This window comes from Rattus norvegicus, assembly GCF_036323735.1.
Source record: "Rattus norvegicus strain BN/NHsdMcwi chromosome Y unlocalized genomic scaffold, GRCr8 chrY_unlocalized_28, whole genome shotgun sequence".
In the NCBI taxonomy this organism is placed as follows: Eukaryota; Metazoa; Chordata; class Mammalia; order Rodentia; family Muridae; genus Rattus; species Rattus norvegicus.
In genome coordinates, this window is record NW_026947387.1 from 287,140 (window position 1) to 303,285 (window position 16,146).

Genomic DNA, 16,146 nt, shown 5'->3' on the forward strand with positions numbered 1-16,146 from the left:
ATGAAATGAAAGAGCACAGTAGGTGCTGGGAAAAAACCCACTTTTTAAAAGGTAAGATGCATTAGGACTGAAGTGGGAGTAGTGTAGCATAGGTTTGGGAAAAGTAATTTGGAGAGTAGATGTCTTTAAGAGCTTTAATTTGCAGAGCTAAAGTGTTTGAATATCAGAATTGTAGGAAGTGGAGATCAATAGTGTTCCCGAGTGGTGTGAATGGGCATATAAGCAACATAGTACTTGAGAGCACCAGCTTCGTGCACAGTTATAAAAGTTGCAGCCAGGTGTGGAGGCAGAGGAAGATGGGTACCTTCAAGTACAAGGCCAGGCCAACCAAATGTTACATTTAGCTCAGTAATCCAGAGCAAATTCCTCAACCTTTCTGTGCTCTTGTTTTCTCCATCAACATAGGCATAATAATTTAAATTCATGAAGCTATTATAATGATTTAAACTATTTTACATGTAAATGTACCAAGAACAAAGTAAACTCTTAATGTTTTAAACATTCCATAGATGTCAACTATTATTATGTGACATTTGCCTTGTGTTTTGTATCTTTTCATTTTACAACAAATCTGTGCAGTAGAAGTAAGTGTAATTAGTGTAATGACAGAGACAGCAAAGTAGAAGAGGTTGTATCATATAGAAAGCTCCCATTGACTAAACTAGTCTTATACTAGGCATGGCACATATTTAATGCCAGGATACAGAAGGCAGAGGAAAGATGATCCCTGTGTTTGAAGCCAGTCTGGTCTACATAGCATGCTGCAGGATTGTCATGACTGCATGTCTCAAACAAAAACCAAGTCTGGTCTTACTGTTCAATGCCATTTAAACCTGCTGTTTTATACTTTAGAAAAAGAATGAAAATTAAAAAAAAAACATATAGAACTATGGAATAACATGATTAAAAAAGTTTGATAGAAATTAATCTAATGGAACTCTGCAGCATAAAGAGGTAGAAGAAATATGCCTAGATGCATATTTATTGACTATTAAGATTATCTATATGCAGATTGTCTTTGTAGAAATATTTTGTCCTAGGTCTGTGACTTAGAGAATTATGAGAAAAGATATTTAAAGGGAACATGGTAGATAACTAACCAATATATTTCTTTCAGTTGTTTATAAACTTGAAATAGATAGAACTGTGTGGTCCTTGATAAGAATCTACTGTGGTAGCTATCTTCTGATTGAATTCCTTTTTCTACTGAGCATCAACACAAATGGTTGGAGACAAGCTGGAGTAAATCATTTCCTCACCTTTTAACTTAATTCAAGAAACAATTTGTCTCATCATCATCCCTTTGAGGTAGTACAGCACAGAGTCTTGTGAACATGTCCTTGCTAAAAGAATGGCCAGCTCACTAGGAGTCTCCTGAGTGTTCTCCGCTCTCACAGAGCATCTGACTTACTGGTACTCCATAGATGTACTCCACTCTGAGTGACTGAATGCAAGGGTGTTCATGAATAACCTGATCAGTGCTCAAGTCAACCTCCCACTAGAGGATTATTGAACTGTGCATCATTTTATATATATTTGTTTATTAAAGGCTATTCTGTGTAATGATAATGAGGAACTTTCTCTCTTTTGTCTTCCCTCTGCTTTACAGATTGCTGAATTCCTGGTGATATTATGGTTCCTGAGTCTTCTGCCGTGCTTCTTTGCTCCAATTGGTATCATCCCAATATATGTGTATTCACTTGCGCTTTATGGGTTTATGCACTTCTTTCTTATCAACCCCCCAAAAAACTTTCTACTATAAATCCAGATTTTGGTTGTTTAAACTTCTGGTAAGTCTAGAAGGCATGCACAATATTTTGAGCATAGTACATTAGCACTGATTTCCTCAAATTCCTCACTGGACTGTTGGATTGCACAGCCTTAGAGGGAGGATTCACATTGGGACAAGGGAATAGTGCCCAGATTCAGGAGTAAGTGCTTTTGTTGGATACCAGATATACTTGAACATTTATAACATGGAAGTCAGATAGTGAATTGATTGTATATATTATAATTAATTAACCAGTGTGGTAAAATATAGCACTTTTTTTTCTTTCTAAAGAAAAGAGAGTCAGGTAGAGTGTTATTGTATAATCCCTTACTTAGAATTTGAAGGTAGAAGGATCAGAAGTCCAAGGCTACTTTATACTGCATTTACCTCAGTATTCTCTTAGATTTCCTCTAACTATAAATCCCTATGAAGTGTTTATTTTTGTCTAAAACATATATGTGAGTGCCTACATATATGTATATGTATGGGTACCACATATGTGGTTGGTATTCATGAAAGCCTAATGAGTGTGTCTGATCCCTGAATTTTGAGTTGTAGACAGTGGTGAACCAAGCATGGGTGATGGGAACTAAGCTCCTTCCTCCACAAAATCAGCAGTACATAACTATAGAGCCACCGATCTAGCATTTCTATAAACTTATTTCTAAATGACGGTTTTGGAAGATTCAGAAAGCTTACTGTGATGATGTTGCAATAGCAGGATGGTATAGATGCGTACTTTGTGAGCAGTGCCTCAGTGAGTCCTTTTTTTTTTTTTGAGTAGGAAGCCATCATTTCATGCATAATTATTTTCACTGATGAGTAGAATGATCCCTGTTGAATGGATGGGTATCTAGGTCTGAACTGTGTGATGATAAATTTAGACTGATTGGTTGAATAGGCTAGAGTGAGGTATAAAAAGGATTAACACACTAGTAAACGTCTTCTTTGAAGAAGTGATTTATTGCTTTTATAATATCATTACTAAAACAGAAGTGTTATAGGGTATAGGTCATTTAAAATCAGTTCGACTATTTACTCAAACTTCCTTTATAAAAGTATTCCCTAAAATGTATGTCAGAGTATTAACTTAATGTTTTCACCATAGTTTTATTTATTGAAAATGTTTGTAAACTTTTGTCCTAAAATAAATATCTTATTTCCCTTTTTTCTCCATTATTTTTACTGAAAAATACTTGGTCTTAAAAAAAAGATTGCTCAACATTTATATTCATAGTTGTATCGGAATCTTTATAATTGACTTATGCTACCTTCTTTCCCCCCCCCCCAAAAAAATTAAGAAATTTAAGTACTATCTTTCTGCAAAGTTACTGTGTCAAATATAGTGCATTCTATTTATACTAAGGAAGTCTTTTGTCCTCTATCCTATCATTTTTTGCCCCAACTAGGAATCCAATTAGATAGCACAAAGTCCCAGACTTTCCAATAGTAACATTACCTCATTCTTCTAGTAAGCTAACTAAAGTTTTAAAATAGAGTCCTTAGTTATATCATTAGCGATCAATTTGTTTGGTTTTGTTTATTTTTGTTGCTGCTGCTGCTGTTGTTGTTATTTTTCAAGGCACGTATTTCAGTGTGGCCCTGTTTGTCTGAGATCAGGATCTACAGAACAGGCTAATCTTGAACTCACCCAGATCTGCTGCCTCTGACTCTAAAGGCATGTGCAATGAGTGCCTGGGCACAGATCAGGTTTTACTAATTTTTTTGAGTAAAATTGTGTGTGCATGGACATGAACTCAAGGGACCTGGAGAGTGTTCAGTGGTTATCAGCACAGGCTGAGGATCATAGAATCAAAATATATCGGCTCCAGAGACCAGTGTCTCAAAACTTGTCATTATTGTTTCCATAGCTAATTCAAACCTTATCTGTTATAGATGATATTCAAGATTGATTCATATTATATAGTCATGTATCTCTCTGAAGAGAAATGTTTATAGAATAAAGAGAAAGAACCAACCACATCTGAGGGCAGGCCTGCCATAGTTTCCCTGGTTGAATGTGTCTACTAAATAAAAAAAGGATACATCCAGAGAGCTAGAAATTTAAGCTCATTTTCAGAATTACTATAGTGTCAGAGGAATGCAATATTATCTATAAATTTTCTTCTGTATGATAAAGTAAAGGGAGACTAAGAGGATAAAGTTAAAAGCTATCTCTATCCATTCTCCTCCACGCAGGTACCACTGGGTCCACTGCACAACAAACAGTATCTGGTTCTCCTCTGCAATGACAGGAATTTTTTTTATAATTATAACAGGTTTAAAGAAAACCAGTCAAGGTGAATTTGTGTTAATGTGAATAACAAAGGACTATCTTAGGAAATACTATAAGAAAGTTGACCGTGCTGTTACACACTATGATCCTGGCCTTACTGAGTAAAGGCAGGAGAATTTCAAGTTAGAGGCCAGCCTGGGGTACATAGTGCAGCCTGTCTCAACCTACTCCCCTTAAGAGAATTGTTATCAGAATTGAGCTATACCCATTTATAAACTCTAAGAGAATATATTGCATGAGTTAGTTGCTTAACAACACATTTATCATTATTTTCAGAATAGTTGTCAGAGGTGACTTTTGTGGAAATGTTAAGGCCAACACAGTCATTACCATTACATTAGTGAAATCAATATTATATAGTCTGTGGGTGCAGTCAAGTGGTAGAGTGCATGCCTCATATGCATAAGATCCTGGGCTTGAAACCCAATGCTCTAAGAGTGTCATTTAGGTTAGAGAATGCAACAGACCTCAGATGATCACACTCCCTGCCAGTTTTTCTCTCTCTGATTTTGTGAGACAGGGTTTTTCTGTGCAGCTCTCCTAGAACTCACATTGTAGACCAGGCTGGATAACAATTCAGAGATCTGCATGCCTCTTCTTCCCTCTTTTGGAATTAAAGGCATGAGCCACCACTGTCTGTCCCTTCCTGTCTTTTATAGGCAAAGAAGAGCTTTGTAGTCAGCCAAGTTTACCCTGTCCAACAAATGATTTGTAGTCCAACACCGGGTTGCCTCTTGTGCTTACATCACTTATTTTTCTTACTCCATAGCACAGGCTAGCCTCAAACTTGTTGCACTGCTGCCTCAGCCTTCTAAGTGAAGGCCTACAGGAACGAACCACTATGGCTAGCATATTCTCCCTCCACTTGGTTTCTGCTTTCCCCAACGACAACCACACACTCTTCCACTGTTTACCTTCCGATTTTGCATTCAACTCCTTCCTACTTTACTGGGTTACACACCCTCGTTGTCTGGGCTTAGTGTACATGTGTTATTTATTGGTTTCCTTTGTAACAGCAGTCATTCTGAATGGTCAGCCTTGCAGTAGAGAACTGATTCTATATTTTCTCATTTTTTTTCCTTTCTTTTTCTCATTTTTGAGTATTTACTGCTGCCTTTCATAAGGTAGGCTTTGCCAATTTCTGGATGGCCGATCAGCTGAACAGCCTGTCAGTGATTCACTTGGACCTGGAATATATGATCTGCTTTTACAATTTGAACTTAAATGGGATGAGAGTAAGGGCCTGTTGCCAAATGATCCGCAAGATATAGTATGATTTTTTATTCACACTAGTGAATGCCAGCATAAACAAAGAACTGTTGGGAATGATAACTTCGACAGTTAATGTCATGATGAAAACTCATCCAATAGCATTACACACGGAATTAAATGTGCTTGGCACCCTGTTAGCAATCTCCTTATCTGAAATCATTTATTCGGCATTTAAGTTGTGTTAGGATTTTAGTCAACCTATTGCCAAAACATTTACATCTTACATTTAAAGAATTCTGCAGTTATATCTCAATGTTCATATGTGTTGGCAGCTGTATCACAACTGCTAGAGTGCCAGCAGCTAGTCCTAATAGAAATGCTCAGGATGCCATTGTAGGAGCCAGTGGTCCAAGTACTGATTGCTTAGAATCAGGTCGAATGCCTGAGAAAGAACATCCTGGTCAGTTCAGAAGTCTTGACCTTCTTCTGGCTCTTTACCCATGCTTAGGTGACACCAAGTTAATTTAGTTAGGAAGTTTGCATTAATTACAAAGATCTAAGTGTAGAGAGACCTAGCATGTACTCATAAAAGATAATGATAAATTGGGTATGGCAGGCCACCACTCACCTGCAATCCCAGCACTGAGGAGGCTGAACCGATAGGATTGCCAGTCATCCTGGGGTGCATAAATGAAATCCTGTCCCCAAAACAAAAACTACTGCAGAGCAGCAATAAAAAACAATAATGAGCCATAAGCGTTCTATGATTATGAGGAGGCCATAGAGCATGTGCTCTGGGTGTATGTTTATAGTAACTTGCCACTTACAAAGCTGTCTCAGTACCCGTAATATTTCTACATTTTCCTATGTTTAAAGTCATATAACAAAGCATGTGTTTTTCTTCCTTTTATTCATAGACTCTTTTCCTATAGTTTTATTACACTTGAAAAAAGTACAAAATTGTTTGAGTTGGTTCTAGGATATTCAGAAATCACAAAAAGAATTGCCCAGTAGTCACCTCAGCTTCTCTCGTTTTCTCATCCACTAAAGAGGTTGTGCAAGTAGTGTCTGCATAGGAGAAAGTGACTGTGAACCCACGGGATAGGGTTTTATGGATATGCTGATGGGTAGTTGTACTGTGTGAATAAATGGTATGAACAGTTAATTTATTTGAATTGCGATATTGTTTTTGTTCTTCTTTGAAATATTCACAGAACCAGAATTTTGCAACAGAAATACATACAGAGTGCAAGCCACTGTTCAGTGCATTCCTGCTTGGCTTCGCTTCATCCAGTGCCTGTGCTGGTACCGTGACACAAGAAGAGCCTTTCCTCTTCCAGTAAATGCTGCCTGGCAAATACTCTACAACTTTCTTCACCCTGACATTTCCAGCCCTTTACAACACTCACAAAGGTAGGCTGAGGTCTCCCATCTGAGCCCTTACTACTGCATTCTGTTGCCCTGGACTCTGCCGTCGCTGCTGCTGGTTCTGCTGAGGCTTCAGAACCCGGACATCTCACTTTAGCCTTGAATATAGTTTTAATCTCATTTCAATTAACAGTTATTATCACTAAGATTTTCAGTCAATTGGTTAGAATTGTGATGCTGTTTCAATCCTGTCTGTTGCTCAGTGGCTTTAACCTATGGGTGCGTTGGGTTTTAATTTAGTGGTTTAGAGTGTTTTTTTCTGTTTGTTTTTGAGGATTTTTTGTTGTTTTTCCTTGGGGGGGTTGGGGAGGTTGAAATTTCCTTGTTTATTAGTGAAGTTACGAAATGGTTAGGTGCACAAGAATCCCTCTTCCAACCAAGTATTTAATATTTACGTATTTTCTTTGATGAACATGTAAGGATTGTTTACAGCCCATTTAACTGCAAATTGAGTTCTCTGATCGCTTCAGTTTCTCATTTCTATGGAATCCTGCTATGACTTGCTACTGATCTTCTGTTGGGAATAGAAAAAAAAAAGTCTTTTAAGTTTAGAACCAAATGCAGACACTCAGTTTGAATTTTTACCATTTCCCATGAACTGTCAGTGATTTTCCATCCTTGCACTAAAATGTATTCCTTCTTTGTCTGCTGAGTAGAGAGCATCAGCCCACACCTTACAAAGTGCAAAGAGCTTTGACTAATGCAGATTAGTAAAGAGCTTTTTAAATACGCACGTAAATTGTTCTCAGTAAACTTTTCTGTGCGGCTCTATTGGGAGATATATTCAGAAGTACAAAACTACTGTTGCTGTAATATGTATCTGATGCCATGTCAGATGAGGTCACTGTCAGTACCGTGATATTGGTGTCCCTGAACTTTCACAGTGTGACATAGGGTCTGTGCTAGAATAGTATTGATAAATATAGCCATTCTTATTAAGTGTTAGAATTTAATTGAGTACCTCAGTGAAGGAAACACATCCACAATAATTCCATAATTTTAGTTCTTGCTAAGGAATGCCAGTACTCAATACCAGTATGCACCTTGATTTATAGATTTGACAGTTGATTTGGAAAAAAGATGCGATATGGCTTCTTTTACTAAATTATCAGAAATATTTGTCTCCTGTCTTAGATATAAATGAGTGCTGTGATAGATTATACTAGTAATATATTTATTAGGAAGTTAAAATTGCTGGAAGGTACTATTGACACAAAATACAGCACTTACCTCAGGAAATAAGGAATAGTTAATTCTTGAGGCAAACCTAAGTGCTAGTAGCCTGGGAGCATAGACTCAGGTTATAACCATCGGAGGTGATCACATAATATTTTATTTGATACAAAACAAAGAGAAACATAAATAAGTGCATTTATCACATTGATGATCACTGCCAATAAGCAGGCTACAGCAAAACAAGTGGAACTCTGTATAGATCTAGGATGTCTGATAACATGTTTAGCTTTCAGATTGGTAAAGGATGGTGCCCTGCTGAGCATACATTTTAGGGCTGTAGTGAATTTGGTCCCCAACACCCATGTAAAGGCTGTGAAAGGCAGCAAACACCTATAACTCGAGCTCTGGGGAGATAGACACTGTGACTTACTTGCCACTCCTATTATGGTATCATTGAGCTGCAGATTCAATCAGAGACCTTGTCACAAAAAATAGGGTGGAGAATGCCTGGGAAGACACTGATACCAAGCTTCCCACACACAGAGAAAACATTTGACAGATTTGGATAGTCACAGGCCCATTCAGATAAAGGAGTGAACAGTGAGTGACTTTCAAAGGGAAAGTCTAAGGTAGTCTGGTTAGGTTCTTCACACCATCTTCAATCACGAAGCTCGTTATTGAGACTCAGCCTTGAGGAACTTATGTTTACATAAAGACCTTTAACAACACAAAAGGATTACAAGTCCAAGCCTGTCTTATTTACAGAGTGAGTTCAGGCCAATCTGGCCGCAAAATAAAATCCTGTCCCAAAATAAGTAATATATAGCTTACCTCTAATTCATAGAACTCTGTGGTCTGTCCTTAGCACGATGTAAGAAGAATTACAAAGAAGGTTGGGATGAGCCAGTAAAAATGGCTTCACAAGTAAAGGCACCTGAAGCAAAACTTGACAGCCTGAGTTCAGTCCCTGAGCACGATGGTAGAGAAAAAGAACTACCTCCATCAGGTTGTTTTCTGACCTCTGTGTTTGAACAGTTGGACTATGAGGAAATGGATGCTTTGTCCCCAGTATCACAGGGGGCTGGGGTATGTGAACAGAACTTTGAGCCAACATAATTTACCTATACATGAAGCAGTCCTGTACTAGTAAATACATACATTTCCTATTCAAGTATAGTTTAAATTGGTACAGTTTTACATTGATATATTTGATGCATTGATGACTTATCTGTTATATATATATATATATATATGTATATATATATATATATATATATATATAATTATATTCTTTTCTCAAAAACAAAAAAATATCAGATTACATTATTCTTTCATTACAAGGTACTAAGAGAAGTTTCCTTATATCTGATTTAAAATTATAGAGGTTTGTTTAACTGTATATACTAAGGAATGGTTAAAGTGGTAAATTTATGGAGGTTTAAAACCACATATTTTTGAAAGGCTTCAATTATACTATTTTGTGTAAGCAGTGATCAGTAAAACCCTTAGCACAAAACTCTCACACAGCTTGCTAGGCCACAAATAAAAGTTGACATTCAGAGGACATGCAGGTGAGAATGACCGTGAAGGTCTGATCCTCCTGCCATAACCACTCAAGTTCTGGGATTACAGAAGTGAGTAACCCTGCCTGGCTCCTTATTTTTATTTTGTGATACCAGGCTCGTTCTCAGGGGTCTGAGTGTGATGTGCCATGTGGTCACTGTGCCATGGGGCTCATTCTGCCCCACCATGCAGTGTAAGAGGTAATTCTGCTTCCTTCTCCTGTTTCCCTTGACCCCATTTGTCATGGCTGTGTTTGTCTTACACATTGCTACATCTTTTACTTCACATAATCATTGTAAGAATTGTCCTGAAATCATGGTATAGACTTTATAGGTGTACATGCTGCATGAATGCCCTGGAGAGAAAAATGGTGTGGCCATTTATTAATTTTGTTTATCATATCCCTAAAGTTTTAAATATATTTTAATATTGCTACATATTGGATACATAAATAATTTTTGTACCAAAAAGTCAAGAACTTGGCATGGCAAAATTTTGACGTTGAATCGTGTTCAGGTTTCATTTTCTTCCTTCTTTTCTTCCTTCCTTCCTTCCTCCCTTCCTTCCTTCCTTCCCTTTTTTCTTTCTTTAAGATTGGGTCTCATGTCAGGTGGTAACAGTGCATCCCTTTAATCCCGACAGAGGCAGGTAGATCTTTGAGTTTGAGTCCACCCTTGTCTATAGAGAGAATTCCGGGATAGCCAGAGTTACACAGAAAAGCCCTGTCTCGAGGGAGAAAACAAAAAACAGAACAGAACAGAACAAAACAAAACAAAATGTGCAAGTCTCAAATAAAAATTAAAAAAAGACAGGGCTAGGCCACACATAGGTCTTACTAGCTTCAAATTCATTATGTAGCAAGCATGACTTTGAACTTCCGACTCCCTTCCTTCTATTTCCCTCTTAAGTGCTGGGATTTGAGGAATGTGCAACAACAACATAACCAGTTTTATATGGTGATGGATATCAAACTCAGGGCTTCAGTTTGCTAGGCAGACGTCCTACCAGTTGAGCCATCGCCCCAGCCCTAGTTAGGTTACTTTATTGGACAGTGTCCTAAAAAACAAAGTCTTTAAAAGTAATTACTGAGACAAAAGAATCTAGTCAAAATTACTAATTATCTAGATACTGTTCTATTGAGGCTGTTGCAAAGGAAACATTTGTGAGGAAAAAATAGTAAAAGACCATGACATGACCTTGTTTAGACTCTGATGTGATTCTTTCAAAGAAGTAGTCTGCCTTAGTTACCATAGTAACAGCACTGTACTAAGTGAACTTTGAAAATTGTTACAGTGCTTGTTTTTTTGTTTTTTTTTTTCTGCTGCCTGATTTGTTAAGATGGAGGATTATGCATTAACTCTGCACCTAGAATCATTGTAGGTGAGGATTTAGGTAAGCTATTTAGAAAGATTAATCATGAGGGCCCAGGAGCGGCAGGACACCTGCCTGAGACACCACCGGAACCTGAAAGAAACAGACCGGATAAACAGTTCTCTGCACCCAAATCCCGTGGGAGGGAGAGCTAAACCTTCAGAGAGGCAGACAAGCCTGGGAAACCAGAAGAGACTGCTCCCTGCACACACATCTCGGACGCCAGAGGAAAAAGCCAAAGACCATCTGGAACCCTGGTGCACTGAAGCTCCCGGAAGGGGCAGCACAGGTCTTCCTGGTTGCTGCCGCTGCAGAGAACCCCTGGGCAGCACCCCACGAGCGAACCTGAGCCTCGGGACCGCAGGTAAGACCAAATTTTCTGCTGCAAGAAAGCTGCCTGGTGAGCTTGGGACACACGGAAGCAGAATTTCTCTAGGACCTGGCACGTTCTGTGTTTACCGGAAGTCCCACACCCGCGGATCCTGGCCCGCAGCAGCTATCTGCTCCCAGACCCGGTGAGAGAGAGACCCAACTGCCTGGTCAGGTGGGCACTCCTGAGGCTGCAGAGCGGAGGAGACCACCAACACTGCTCACCCCTGCCCACATCCCTGGCACAAGAGGAAACTGTATAAGGCCTCTGGGCTCCCTTGGGGGAGGGCCCAGGAGCGGCAGGACCCCTGCCAGAGACACCGACGGAACCTGAAAGAAACAGACCGGATAAACAGTTCTCTGCACCCAAATCCCGTGGGAGGGAGAGCTAAACCTTCAGAGAGGCAGACAAGCCTGGGAAACCAGAAAAGACTGCTCCCTGCACACACATCTCGGACGCCAGAGGAAAAAGCCAAAGACCTTCTTGAACCCTGGTGCACTGAAGCTCCCAGAAGTGGCGGCACAGGTCTTCCTGGTTGCTGCCGCTGCAGAGAGCCCCTGGGCAGCACCCCACGAGCGAACCTGAGCATCAGGACCACAGGTAAGACCAAATTTTCTGCTGCAAGAAAGCTGCCTGGTGAACTCAAGACACAGGCCCACAGGAACAGCTGAAGACCTGTAGAGAGGAAAAACTACACGCCCGAAAGCAGAACACACTGTCCCCATAACTGACTGAAAGAGAGGAAAACAGGTCTACAGCACTCCTGACACACAGGCTTAGAGGACAGTCTAGCCACTGTCAGAAATAGCAGAACAAAGTAACACTAGAGATAATCTGATGGCGAGAGGCAAGCGCAGAAACCCAAGCAACAGAAACCAAGACTACATGCCATCATCGGAGCCCAATTCTCCCACCAAAACAAACATGGAATATCCAAACACACCAGAAAAGCAAGATCTAGTTTCAAAATCATATTTGATCATGATGCTGGAGGACTTCAAGAAAGACATGAACACACTTAGGGAAACACAGGAAAACATTAATAAACAAGTAGAAGCCTACAGAAAGGAATCTCAAAAATCCCTGAAAGAATTCCAGGAAAACACAATCAAACAGTTGAAGGAATTAAAAATGGAAATAGAAGCAATCAAGAAAGAACACATGGAAACAACCCTGGATATAGAAAACCAAAAGAAGAGACAAGGAGCTGTAGATACAAGCTTCACCAACAGAATACAAGAGATGGAAGAGAGAATCTCAGGAGCAGAAGATTCCATAGAAATCATTGACTCAACTGTCAAAGATAATGTAAAGCGGAAAAAGCTACTGGTCCAAAACATACAGGAAATCCAGGACTCAATGAGAAGATCAAACCTAAGGATAATAGGTATAGAAGAGAGTGAAGACTCCCAGCTCAAAGGACCAGTAAATATCTTCAACAAAATCATAGAAGAAAACTTCCCTAACCTAAAAAAAGAGATACCCATAGACATACAGGAAGCCTACAGGACTCCAAATAGATTGGACCAGAAAAGAAACACCTCCCGTCACATAATTGTCAAAACACCAAACGCACAAAATAAAGAAAGAATATTAAAAGCAGTAAGGGAAAAAGGTCAAGTAACATATAAAGGGAGACCTATCAGAATCACACCAGACTTCTCGCCAGAAACTATGAAGGCCAGAAGATCCTGGACTGATGTTATACAGACCCTAAGAGAACACAAATGCCAGCCCAGATTACTGTATCCAGCAAAACTCTCAATTAACATAGATGGAGAAACCAAGATATTCCATGACAAAACCAAATTTACACAATATCTTTCTACAAATCCAGCACTACAAAGGATAATAAATGGTAAAGCCCAACATAAGGAGGCAAGCTATACCCTAGAAGAAGCAAGAAACTAATCGTCTTGGCAACAAAACAAAGAGAATGAAAGCACACAAACATAACCTCACATCAAATATGAATATAACGGGAAGCAATAATCACTATTCCTTAATATCTCTCAATATCAATGGCCTCAACTCCCCAATAAAAAGACATAGATTAACAAACTGGATACGCAATGAGGACCCTGCATTCTGCTGCCTACAGGAAACACACCTCAGAGACAAAGACAGACACTACCTCAGAGTGAAAGGCTGGAAAACAACTTTCCAAGCAAATGGTCAGAAGAAGCAAGCTGGAGTAGCCATTCTAATATCAAATAAAATCAATTTCCAACTAAAAGTCATCAAAAAAGATAAGGAAGGACACTTCATATTCATCAAAGGAAAAATCAACCAAGATGAACTCTCAATCCTAAATATCTATGCCCCAAATACAAGGGCACCTACATATGTAAAAGAAACCTTACTAAAGCTCAAAACACACATTGCACCTCACACAATAATAGTGGGAGATTTCAACACCCCACTCTCATCAATGGACAGATCATGGAAACAGAAATTAAACAGTGATGTAGACAGACTAAGAGAAGTCATGAGCCAAATGGACTTAACGGATATTTATAGAACATTCTATCCTAAAGCAAAAGGATATACCTTCTTCTCAGCTCCTCATGGTACTTTCTCCAAAATTGACCATATAATTGGTCAAAAAACGGGCCTCAACAGGTACAGAAAGATAGAAATAATCCCATGCGTGCTATCGGACCACCACGGCCTAAAACTGGTCTTCAATAACAATAAGGGAAGAATGCCCACATATACGTGGAAATTGAACAATGCTCTACTCAATGATAACCTGGTCAAGGAAGAAATAAAGAAAGAAATTAAAAACTTTTTAGAATTTAATGAAAATGAAGATACAACATACTCAAACTTATGGGACACAATGAAAGCTGTGCTAAGAGGAAAACTCATAGCGCTGAGTGCCTGCAGAAAGAAACAGGAAAGAGCATATGTCAGCAGCTTGACAGCACACCTAAAAGCTCTAGAACAAAAAGAAGCAAATACACCCAGGAGGAGTAGAAGGCAGGAAATAATCAAACTCAGAGCTGAAATCAACCAAGTAGAAACAAAAAGGACCATAGAAAGAATCAACAGAACCAAAAGTTGGTTCTTTGAGAAAATCAACAAGATAGATAAACCCTTAGCCAGACTAACAAGAAGACACAGAGAGTGCGTCCAAATTAACAAAATCAGAAATGAAAAGGGAGACATAACTACAGATTCAGAGGAAATTCAAAAAATCTTCAGATCTTACTATTAAAAACCTATATTCAACAAAACTTGAAAATCTTCAGGAAATGGACAATTTCCTAGACAGATACCAGGTATCGAACTTCAATCAGGAACAGATAAACCAGTTAAACAACCCCATAACTCCTAAGGGAATAGAAGCAGTCATTAAAGGTCTCCCAACCAAAAAGAGCCCAGGTCCAGATGCGTTTAGTGCAGAATTCTATCAAACCTTCATAGAAGACCTCATACCAATATTATCCAAACTGTTCCACAAAATTGAAACAGATGGAGCCCTACCGAATTCCTTCTACGAAGCCACAATTACTCTTATACCTATACCACACAAAGACACAACAAAGAAAGAGAACTTCAGACCAATTTCCCTTATGAATATCAACGCTAAAAAACTCAATAAATATCTGGCAAACCGAATCCGAGAGCACATCAAAACAATCATCCACCATGATCAAGTAGGCTTCATCCCAGTTTTGCAGGGATGGTTTAATATACGGAAAACCATCGATGTGATCAATTATATAAACAAACTGAAAGAACAAAACCAAATGATCATTTCATTAGATGCTGAGAAAGCATTTGACAAAATTCAACACCCCTTCATGATAAAAGTCCTGGAAAGAATAGGAATTCAAGGCCCATACCTAAACATAGTAAAAGCCATATACAGCAAACCAGTTGCTAACATTAAACTAAATGGAGAGAAACTTGAAGCAATCCAATTAAAATCAGGGACTAGACAAGGCTGCCCACTCTCTCCCTACTTATTCAATATAATTCTTGAAGTTCTAGCCAGAGCAATCAGACAACAAAAGGAGATCAAGGGGATACAGATCGGAAAAGAAGAGGTCAAAATATCACTATTTGCAGATGACATGATAGTATATTTAAGTGATCCCAAAAGTTCCACCAGAGAACTACTAAAGCTGATAAACAACTTCAGCAAAGTGGCTGGTTATAAAATTAACTCAAATAAATCAGTTGCCTTCCTCTATACAAAAGAGAAACAAGCCGAGAAAGTAATTAGGGAAATGACACCCTTCATAATAGACCCAAATAATATAAAGTACCTCGGTGTGACTTTAACCAAGCAAGTAAAAGATCTGTACAATAAGAACTTCAAGACACTGAGGAAAGAAATTGAAGAAGACCTCAGAAGATGGAAAGATCTCCCATGCTCATGGATTGGCAGGATTAATATAGTAAAAATGGCCATTTTACCAAAAGCAATCTACAGATTCAATGCAATCCCCATCAAAATACCAATCCAATTCTTCAAAGAGTTAGACAGAACAATTTGCAAATTCATCTGGAATAACAAAAAACCCAGGATAGCTAAAGCTATTCTCAACAATAAAAGGACTTCAGGGGGAATCACTATCCCTGAACTCAAGCAGTATTACAGAGCAATAGTGATAAAAACTGCATGGTATTGGTACAGAGACAGACAGATAGGCCAATGGAATAGAATTGAAGACCCAGAAATGAACCCACACACCTATGGTCACTTGATTTTTGACAAAGGAGCCAAAACCATCCAATGGAAAAAGATAGCATTTTCAGCAAATGGTGCTGGTTCAACTGGAGAGCAACATGTAGAAGAATGCAGATCGAACCATCCTTATCACCCTGTACAATGCTTAAGCCCAAGTGGATGAAGGACCTCCACATCAAACCAGACACACTCAAACTAATAGAAGAAAAAATAGGGAAGCATCTGGAACACATGAGCACTGGAAAAAATTTCCTGAA

The 16,146-nt window shown here is 38.9% G+C and overlaps 1 long non-coding RNA gene across 2 annotated transcripts in view; it reads left to right on the forward strand.

Annotated features, from left to right (window-relative positions):
• The first annotated feature begins 1,042 nt into the window (after positions 1-1,042).
• Positions 1,043-16,146, forward strand: part of LOC134484674 (uncharacterized) — a 33,012-nt gene continuing 17,908 nt past the window's right edge. Inside the window, exons 1-2 of one of the 2 annotated variants that reach the window (XR_010062303.1) lie at positions 1,043-1,790; positions 6,494-6,692. This is a non-coding gene — a long non-coding RNA (uncharacterized LOC134484674). The remainder of the gene's footprint in view (positions 1,791-6,493; positions 6,693-16,146) is intronic. The other variant, XR_010062304.1, reaches the window with a different exon arrangement.